Genomic DNA, 11,096 nt, shown 5'->3' with positions numbered 1-11,096 from the left:
GGTTAATATAGATAATATAGCTGGCGGCGGGGTAGGTAGATTAAATTAGGGGTTAATCATTTTAATAGAGATGGCGGCGGTGTAAGGGGCTTACATTAGGGGTTAATAATATTAATATAGCTGGCGGCGGTATAGGGGGATTAGATTAGGGGTTAATAATTTTTATATAGGTGGCGGCGGTGTAAGGGGTCAGATTAGGGGATAGATAAGGTAGATGGCGGCGGTTTTAGAGGCTCACAGTAGGGGGTTAGTTTATGTAGATGGCGGCGGGGTCCGGGAGCGGCGGTTTAGGGGGTAATAACTTTATTAGGGATTTCGGGGGGGGGGGGGGATCGCGGTTGACAGGGAGATAGACATTGCGCATGCGTTAGGTGTTAGGTTTATTTTAGCAGATCGCGGTTGACAGGGAGATAGACATTGCGCATGCGTTAGGTGTTAGGTTTATTTTAGCAGATCGCGGTTGACAGGGAGATAGACATTGCGCATGCGTTAGGCGTTAGGTTTATTTTCTAGTTAGTTTAGGGAGTTACGGGGCTCCAATAGTCAGCGTAAGGCTTCTTACGGCTGCTTTTTGGATACCAAACTGCGCGGGTTTGGTATACCTGCCTATGGCCCAAAAAACTGCGGGCGACGGCAGAAATATACGCGCGTAACTTCTAGCTTACGCCGTATATAGGATACCAAATCCGCGCAATTATTGGCGTCGCCGGCTTTTGCGGGCGACGATTTTTATCGGATCGACCCCCAACTCCTCCAATTAAAGGGATATAAAAACCCTAAAATTGTGTTCATTATTCTACTGTCACATTTGCTTTATTCCCTTGATTTCATTTGTTGAAGGAGCAGTAATTCCCTTCTGGGAGCTAAATGAAAATATCTGGGGAACCAATAACAAGAGGCATTTATTTGCAGCCACCAATCAGCAGCTAGCTCCCAGTAACGTATTGCTACGCTTTTGAAAGAACAAAATTTGTGTTTCATGTCCCTTTAAGGCAAATGATTGGTGGAGTTTGGCTATCAAAAAATGGTTGCAGCAAAGACAGTGGAGGCTCCTCTATCGGAGCACTTGAGCACGTGAACCCACTGGCCCTGCTGAACAAAAAAAAAAAGAGTGAGAAATAAAAAAACAAATTACAATTTAAACCTTTTTGGATGAATAATTTAAACATTAAAAATGTAAACCTGTTTGGCTTTTTTAAAAGAAAAATCCTTCAGGCTCCACTGCAGTGTGTTGTCTAAAAAAACAAAAAATTGCCATTTTTACTTCTATCGCACAGCACAGCATGGGCGATAGATAGAAGTATAGGCAAAAGCCCTTTCCATTGTCAGTCTGCACTGCCTGCAGCGCTGCCCACAACGCAGCCCATAGACTTGTTAACCGCACAGCTCTTAGTGTGCAAGTGAGAGCCATCTATCACATGACACTCGCACACTAAGAGCTGTGTGTGTGGGAGGAGGAGCATCGTGGGTTTCAGTTCAGAATAGATAGTGAGGAGGTGCCGAGCAGAGAAGCTGCTGTAACAGTTAGGTTTGCTGCCGTTAGATATCAGGCATCCGGTTGCAGAGACATGAAGGGGAGATTAGAAAAAATGCTCCAACTTCATGGGAGGCCAGGGGATCCATGATTTAGTAAGTTAAGAAAAAATTTAAACGCTTTCAATTCACTTCTACTCTGCATTGTTAGATTTATTATTTTAAAGGAATACTTTCATTTTTTTCCCAAAAGTGTGAGACGTTTACTTTCCTTTAACCCCTTAATGACCACAGCACTTTTCAATTTTCTGTCCGTTTGGGACCAAGGCTATTTTTAAATTTTTGAGGTGTTTGTGTTTAGCTGTAATTTTCCTCTTACTCATTTACTGTACCCACACATATTATATACCGTTTTTCTCGCCATTAAATGGACTTTCTAAAGATACCATTATTTTCATCATATCTTATAATTTACTATAAAAAAAATTATAAAATATGAGGAAAAAATGGAAAAAAACACACTTTTTCTAACTTTGACCCCCAAAATCTGTTACACATCTACAACCACCAAAAAACACCAATGCTAAATAGTTTCTAAATGTTGTCCTGAGTTTAGAAATACCCAATGTTTACATGTTCTTTGCTTTTTTTGTAAACTATAGGGCCATAAATACAAGTAGCACTTTGCTATTTCCAAACCATTTCTTTTCAAAATTAGCGATAGTTACATTAGAGCACTGATATCTTTCAGGAATCTCTGAATATCCATTGACATGTATATATTTTTTTTTAGTAGACAACCCAAAGTATTGATCTAGGCCCATTTTGGTATATTTCATGCCACCATTTCACCGCCAAATGCAATCAAATAGAAATAATCGTTCACTTTTCACAAATTTTTTCACAAACTTTTGGTTTCTAACTTAAATTATTTACAAACAGCTTGTGCAATTATGGCATAAATGGTTGTAAATTCTTCTCTGGGATCCCCTTTGTTCAGAAATAGCAGACATATATGACTTTGGTGTTGCTTTTTGGTAATTAGAAGGCCGCTAAATGCCACTGCGCACCACACGTGTATTATGCCCAGCAGTGAAGGGGTTAATTAGGGAGCATGTAGGGAGCTTTTTGGGGTAGTTTTAGCTTTAGTGTAGTGTAGTAGACAACCCCAAGTATTGATCTAGGCCAATTTTGGTATATTTCATGCCACCATTTCACCGCTAAATGCGATCAAATTAAACAAAACGTTAATTTTTTCTCAATTTTAGGTTTCTCACTGAAATTATTTACAAACACCTTCTGCAATTATGGCACAAATGGTTGTAAATGCTTCTCTGGGATCCCCTTTGTTCAGAAATAGCAGACATATATGGCTTTGGTATTGCTTTATGGTAATTAGAAGGCCTCTAAATGCCGCTGCGCATCACACGTGTATTATGGCTAGCAGTGAAGGGGTTAATTATGTAGCTTGTAGGGAGCTTGCAGGGTTAATTTTAGCTTTAGTGTAGAGCTCAGCCTCCCACCTGAAACATCAGACCCCCTGATCCCTCCCAAACAGCTCTCTTCCCTCCCCCACCCCACAATTGTCCCCGCCATCTTAAGTACTGGCAGAAACTCTGCCAGTACTAAAATAAAAGGTATTTGGCCCTTTTTTTAAAAAAAAAAAAAGCATATTTACATATGCTGATGTGTAGGATCCCCCCTTAGACCCCAACCTCACTGATCCCCCACCAAACTGCTCTCTAACCCTTCCCCTCTGCAATAATGGGCGCCATCTTGGGTACTGGCAGCTGTCTGCCAGTACCCAGTTTTGTAACAAAATGTGCCTTTTTTTTTTTTAAATTCCCTTTTCTGTAGTGTAGCTTTCCCCCCCCACCGAGACCAAACCCCAACCCCTTCCAGGACCCTTAGATTGCATTTTAGTGGGGTTTTTTTTTTAAATTTTCAACTTTTTTTTTTCTGTAGTGTAGCGGTTCCCACCTGCTCCCGCCCCGTGCACGCGCCCGCCCACCACCCCCGTGCACGCGCGCGCTCCCGTGCGCGCCCCCGTAGCTCCCGCCCCCGATCCCGCCCCCCTCCACTCCACATAGCGCACCGATGGCCGCCACCCGCCTCCCACGTAAGCTCCCACCCACCAACGATACCGGCCATCGATGTCCGGTGCAGAGAGGGTCACAGAGTGGCTCTCTCTGAATCGGATGGCCAAGGGGGGTTATTGCAGGATGCCTCCATATCGAGGCATCACTGCAATAACCGGAAAGCAGCTGGAAGCGAGCAGGATCGCTTCCAGCTGCTTTCCAGACCAAGGACGTACGCCACACGTCCTCGGTCATTAACTGACTTTTTTTTGAGGACGTGTGGCGTACGTCCTTGGTCGTTAAGGGGTTAAAGGGACATAATACTCATATGCTAAATCCCTTGAAACTGATGCAGTATAACTGTAAAAAGCTGACAGGAAAATATCACCAGAGCATCTCTATGTAAAAAAGGAAGGTATTTTACCTCACAATCTCCTCAGCTCAGCAGAGTAAGTTCTGTGTAAAAAGTTATACTCAGCTGCTCCCAGCTGCAGGTAAAAATAAAAAAAATGAAGAAATGAACAGCAGCCAATCAGCATCAGCAGTGCTGAGGTCAATAACTCTTACTGTGATCTCATGAGATTTGACTTAACTCTCATGAGATTTCATAGTAAGCTTCCTTTAGCTGAATGGTGAAATAATATGAGAGTTCACGAGGCTCATACTTTGAGCTGTCCCAGGACAGACATAATAAAATGCTGCTTAGAAATCCTTTACAATGGGAGGTGGCTACTGAGGAACTTTTGAGGTAAAATATCTTTCTTTTTTACATAGAGATGTTCAGGAGATATTTTCTAGTCAGCTTTTTACAGCTATGCTGCATCACTTTCAAGTGTTTAAACATTTGGGTATTATGGCCCTTTAAGGATTCTGTGTATAATGCTACAGAAAACTGTACTCTTTTATTTATATAAATGGAAACGATCTCTTTTCAAACATGCCATGTGCTTAGAAGGGAGGACTATCTGTTTATTCACATTTTTTATTTATTTATTTTACATGCTAGGCAAAACGGTGCAATTTGACATAAAACATGCAGCAAACACCCCCTCACATGTCAAACTTTTTTTATGGTCAGGGGGAGATGGATTGGCACTAATAGCTGACCTCTGCATATTACTATAGCAACTTTAGTACTTTGCTCACTTCATCCCTCCCCCGGGGTGACCCTGCAGACTCACTGAACTTATACTGAAGGGGATTTATGTTGTGCCTTCTCCCTTCTTTAAAATAGGCAAAACCAATTGTTATTTCATATTTATCACAGTGACAAGTTATATTATTTCTTATGGTTGTGGGGGGAGAACAGGGAAAGTTATTTAGTGAGTACAATTAAAAAAATGCACACACACACACTAAACAAACATACACATTCACACACACTACACAAAATACACTACACACATACATACAAACAAACATACACATTCACACACACATACATACTTCACATACAGTATACACACAAACACATTCACACACATATACATACTACACATACATACACATTCAGATTATTTATAATATGATTACCACTAACTGAACCAGATTACACCTGAGATCTCCCATATTTTTAAACTAAACTGGATAAAAAATAAAATTAAAAAATAATATGTAAATATATATCTATATCTATATCTATCTATCTATCTATCTATCTATATATATATATATATATATATATATATATATATATATATATATATATATATATATATATAAAAGAAATTTTCAAAAATTGTGGAAGAAAAACAAAAAAGACCAGAACCTATCTTTATACAAAGACACAGGAATTTATTCTCTGGTAAAATTATATATATATATATATCGAATGACTCAGGGTCAGCTGAAATCAGACGTGGTGCAGACCCCTCAAAAATTTCTTTAATCCAGTATTTTATAGATAAGAGAAAATGGTAGAGCTATATGAGATACCATAGCTAAAGTAGGGGATTTCAGCACTCAATTTTATAACCCATTTAATCCAATTTCTTAGAAATGTAAGACTGTAGAACAGCACAAAATCCAGAAAATGAACTGCACATGCACATACTTAACCACATGCAAACAGTTTATTGCAAAAAATTACTAACACAAAATAAACAGCTAGAAATTACTTATTATCTCTAGAATACACCACTGCAGTGGATTATAATTAAAGCATATCAAACATATTGATAAGTCATCACAGATATATAAAAACATATGCAGCAAGCAAAGATTGGAAACATGCAATTTAAAGATTCCTAACTGACAATTGAACTTGAGTGAACATTCATGAAGGTTCCTCTATGATGAATAGAGAACAAAGTCCTTTTTACAGACCATATAAGTCCTTTATAGAGGAAATCAGATGTTTCAGTTAGTAGCAATTTGTATCAACTTTGTAATCCAACTGAATGAACCATTTTGCAAACATATGTTCAATGATTTATGTTAACCGAGGTAAAGGCGTCCTCTAATGTTAACTAAAACTTAAAACTTGTACAGCTTGATAGCAGATAAATCATCTCTCAGTGGTGAAAAATAGATATAATGAAACAGACCTGTGTATAAGTATCGCAGCAACATCCGAGAACACAAAGTCACAGGGCTATTAGCAAACGGACCGGGACATGAACCTCCGACATCCTTATCTCACCTCTCACAACCGCGTCTCCCTGCTCACTGGGGACACAAACTTGCAGGTGAATTCTTTGCCTCTGTGCATAAACCGTATCCAGGCGGTTTGTAGGAACCACTTGATTACCGCAAGATCCAGGCTTGCTTCTTCAGTTAGGATTTGAATTTCCCGGGCAGGCTCATGCCAACTGCTTGTTTCACAGGTGCAATGATAGCTGCTTTTTAGAAAAGTCGACGCGCGTTTCGCCCCATAATGCTGAGCGAAACAGGGGCCTCGTCAGGACTGTCAATCTCCTCCAATTTTCGGCTTTTATTGCAACACCATTGAACTGGAAGGTGTTATCTTAGCCAATCAAAATAGCTATTTATACACACCCCTTTAAAATCTTAGACCGAACAATCCTGTCTATCTTAAAGATTAATTCAATAGTTACTAATACATAGATTGATACAATTTGGCCTATAATATTGTGAAGAAACATTTTTGTTTAGCAACTTACTTACAAGAAACATTGATTGCATGCGAAAAAATCTAATGCACGTTGCAGCTCAGTCAAACTTTATTTCATTGGTTATCTACACCTAGACAAATGGACTTTACATAGATCCTGTATTTACTTGAATTCTACAAATCTGGAATAGTCCTAAAACTTTTAGAATAGTTACAAAGGTTACTGTGGAGGTAAACTTTGACATAAAGACCCATAGCTTTGAAACAAACTAAAGAGAAGATAGAAATTATAATTAATAAAAAAATAATATTTTTCCAAAATAGCTAATAGTGTTGCAGCTTCAGAAGAGGGCACACTCATTTATGTTTTATCTATTTACAAAGGAAATGGAGATTTGAATCTACAAGTTTGTAAGTCATTCTATGAACCTTTAATTTTATTTTAAAAAAGATGCATATTCAATCCTTTCGTTTAAACCAAAAGGTGACACCGTATTTAGCATAAAGGTCCATCTTTCTTGCGGTCAATAGTGGTCTATTTCCTACTTTATCTGCAATTTTGTCATCTAGGGTTAGTAAATGCCAATTTTGAGATAGAATATTTCTAACACTTTGCCATTGGCAATTAAATGTAGTAATAAATCTGATATTATTCTCAGATTTTGTTTCTTTTTGAGTATATAGAAGGTCTTGACGGTTTAACTTACTTACTTTGTTTAGAGTTTTTTTAACCAGGTTATGAGAATAACCTCTTTCAATGAAGCGTTTACACATTTTCTCAGCATGATAGTTAAATTTAGTATTTGAAGAACAGTTTCTTTTTAATCTCAACAGTTGACCATATGGAATGCCTTTTTTCAAGGGCTCTGGATGCCCACTCGAGGCTTCCAACAAATTATTGGTTGCCGTATCTTTACGACAATTTTCAGTTGAAATACGGCTACCTTCCTTTTTAATACAGATGTCCAAAAAGGGTAACTCCTTATTACTATAGGAATAAGTAAGAAAAATGTTACGATCATTCTTATTTAACTCAAAAATGAAATCATGTAGGCAGGTCAGGGGGCCATCCCATAGGATAAAAATGTCATCCACAAACCTAATCCATAGAGACACATGGGAGTCAAAAGTCTTACTATGTTGATCAAAGACATCCAACTCCCATGCTCCCAAATGGAGACACGCATAAGTTGGTGCACATACTGCACCCATAGCTGTCCCCCTGACCTGCCTATACACTGAGTTATCAAACTGAAAAACATTATTCTCAAGAATGAAATGAAGAAGTTTTATGACAAAGGCCGTATGCATGTCACTGCTTGATCCCCTACTTTCTAAAAAAAGTTTACAAGCACTAATTCCTTTCTCATGTGGTATAGATGAATAAAGACTTTCTACATCTAAAGAGACTAGGATAGTGTTGGGGGAAACAGTTAAGTCGTCTAATTTCCTCAAAAGGTCTGGAGTGTCTTTTACATAAGAGGGGAGAGATAGGAGGTAGGGTCTCAAAAAGAAGTCAACATATTGTCCAATGTGTTCGCTGATGCCGCCAATCCCAGACACAATGGGTCATCCTGGGGGATGTGTCTTACTTTTGTGAATTTTAGGGATAATATAAAATGTTGGCATAACCGGACACACTGGATTCATACATTTGAACTCATCTGGAGAGATTAGACCTTCCATCTTGGCCTCTTGTAAGATTCTACTTAATTGTGACTTCATTTGATTGATAGGATTTCTAGGGAGTTTCTCATATTGCAATTTATCTGATAACTGTCTTTTAACTTCATTTAGGTAAAAAGACTCATCTAATAGAACCAAATTTCCGCCCTTATCGGCTGGCTTAAAAATAACCCCTTTTGCAGAATTCAGCTCCTTTAAAGCTTGTCTTTGTTTTGCTGTTAGATTATCTGCCCATATCCAGTCGTCTGGTAATTTATGAATTTGTTTTTCCACTGCTTTTACAAACAGTGACACTGCTGGAACTTGTGCTATAGAGGGCATGAAAGTAGATTTCAATTTAAAATTGGTTCTAAAAGTAGGGTTAGATCCAATAGTGGCCTCACTCTCTTCATTTTCTGACAAGAATGATGTTAATATCTTTAAAGTTTCCTCATCCTTTTGTTGCTCAGAATGCTGGGACATAGTGTAATGTAACACTATTTTTCTGGCAAAAAGGTGAAGGTCCTTAATTAAATCAAACTTATTTAATTTGTTTGTGGGACAAAAGGATAAACCTTTCTTTAACACTTCAATATGAGTCAAATTTAGCCTAAACGAAGAAAGATTAATTATCTGCAATTCATCTGTAACTGTATTTGGAACTAATAACCCTGATAGGGTCTTCTGCGTGGTCTCCCTCTGCTCCTGTACCCTTGTCTCAAATTCTCTCCTCTCCCTCTCTGATTTCGTTGGGGATACCTCCGTTCTACTAGATTCAAATTTCTGTTCTCTCCACCTCTTCCTCCCACCCCTCCTCCTTCTCCTCCTCTTTGTTCTAAACCCTGAGAACCAGGTTTTCCATCGTTTTTTGACGCCCTTTCTGGATCAGTTTCAATATCAGACATGTCAGTACCTGTAGGATGTCGGAGGTTCATGTCCCGGTCCGTTTGCTAATAGCCCTGTGACTTCGTGTTCTCGGATGTTGCTGCAATACTTATACACAGGTCTGTTTCATTATATCTATTTTTCACCACTGAGAGATGATTTATCTGCTATCAAGCTGTACAAGTTTTAAGTTTTAGTTAACATTAGAGGACGCCTTTACCTCGGTTAACATAAATCATTGAACATATGTTTGCAAAATGGTTCATTCAGTTGGATTACAAAGTTGATACAAATTGCTACTAACTGAAACATCTGATTTCCTCTATAAAGGACTTATATGGTCTGTAAAAAGGACTTTGTTCTCTATTCATCATAGAGGAACCTTCATGAATGTTCACTCAAGTTCAATTGTCAGTTAGGAATCTTTAAATTGCATGTTTCCAATCTTTGCTTGCTGCATATGTTTTTATATATCTGTGATGACTTATCAATATGTTTGATATGCTTTAATTATAATCCACTGCAGTGGTGTATTCTAGAGATAATAAGTAATTTCTAGCTGTTTATTTTGTGTTAGTAATTTTTTGCAATAAACTGTTTGCATGTGGTTAAGTATGTGCATGTGCAGTTCATTTTCTGGATTTTGTGCTGTTCTACAGTCTTACATTTCTAAGAAATTGGATTAAATGGGTTATAAAATTGAGTGCTGAAATCCCCTACTTTAGCTATGGTATCTCATATAGCTCTACCATTTTCTCTTATCTATAAAATACTGGATTAAAAAATATATATATATATATATATATATATATATACTGTATATATATATATATATATATAAGCCTACTTCATGTATTGTGAACCCCTATTGAATAGCCCACAAGCTGCCACTGAGCAAAGAAGATGTGAATTGGTTTTAAAAATGTTTAGACTTGGCTGATATGTTGTTTTATATTAACACAACGAAAAGGGTCTTATAATTAACCCCTTAATGACCACAGCACTTTTCCATTTTCTGTCCGTATGGGACCAAGGCTATTTTTACATTTTTGCGGTGTTTGTGTTTAGCTGTAATTTTCTTCTTACTCATTTACTGTACCCACACATATTATATACCGTTTTTCTCGCCACTAAATGGACTTTCTAAAGATACCATTATTTTCATCATATCTTATAATTTACTATAAAAACAAATATAAAATATGAGGAAAAATTGAAAAAAACCACACTTTTTCTAACTTTGACCCCCAAAATCTGTTACATATCTACAACCACCAAAAAACACCCATGCTAAATAGTTTCAAAATTTTGTCCTGAGTTTAGAAATACCCAATGTTTACATGTTCTTTGCTTTTTTTGCAAGTTATAGGGCCATAAATACAAGTAGCACTTTGCTATTTCCAAACCACTTTTTTCAAAAATTAGCGCTAGTTACATTAGAACACTAATATCTTTCAGGAATCCCTGAATATCCCTTGACATGTATATATTTTTTTTTAGTAGACATCCCAAAGTATTGATCTAGGACAATTTTGGTATATTTCATACCACCATTTCACCGCCAAATGCAATCAAATACAAAAAATCGTTCACTTTTTCACAAATTTTTTCACAAACTTTTGGTTTCTCACTGAAATTATTTACAAACAACTTGTGCAATTATGGCATAAATGGTTGTAAATTCTTCTCTGGGATCCCCTTTGTTCAGAAATAGCAGACATATATGGCTTTGGCGTTGCTTTTTGGTAATTAGAAGGCCGCTAAATGCCACTGCGCACCACAAGTGTATTATGCCCAGCAGTTAAGGGGTTAATTAGGGAGCTTTTAGGGAGCTTGTAGGGTTAATTTTAGCTTTAGTGTAGTATAGTAGACAACCCCAAGTATTGATCTAGGCACATTTTGGTATATTTCATGCCACCATT

The sequence above is a fragment of the Bombina bombina genome, chromosome 3 (genome assembly GCF_027579735.1).
Source record: "Bombina bombina isolate aBomBom1 chromosome 3, aBomBom1.pri, whole genome shotgun sequence".
NCBI lineage: Eukaryota > Metazoa > Chordata > Amphibia > Anura > Bombinatoridae > Bombina > Bombina bombina.
Note: the sequence above shows the minus strand (reverse complement) of the source record.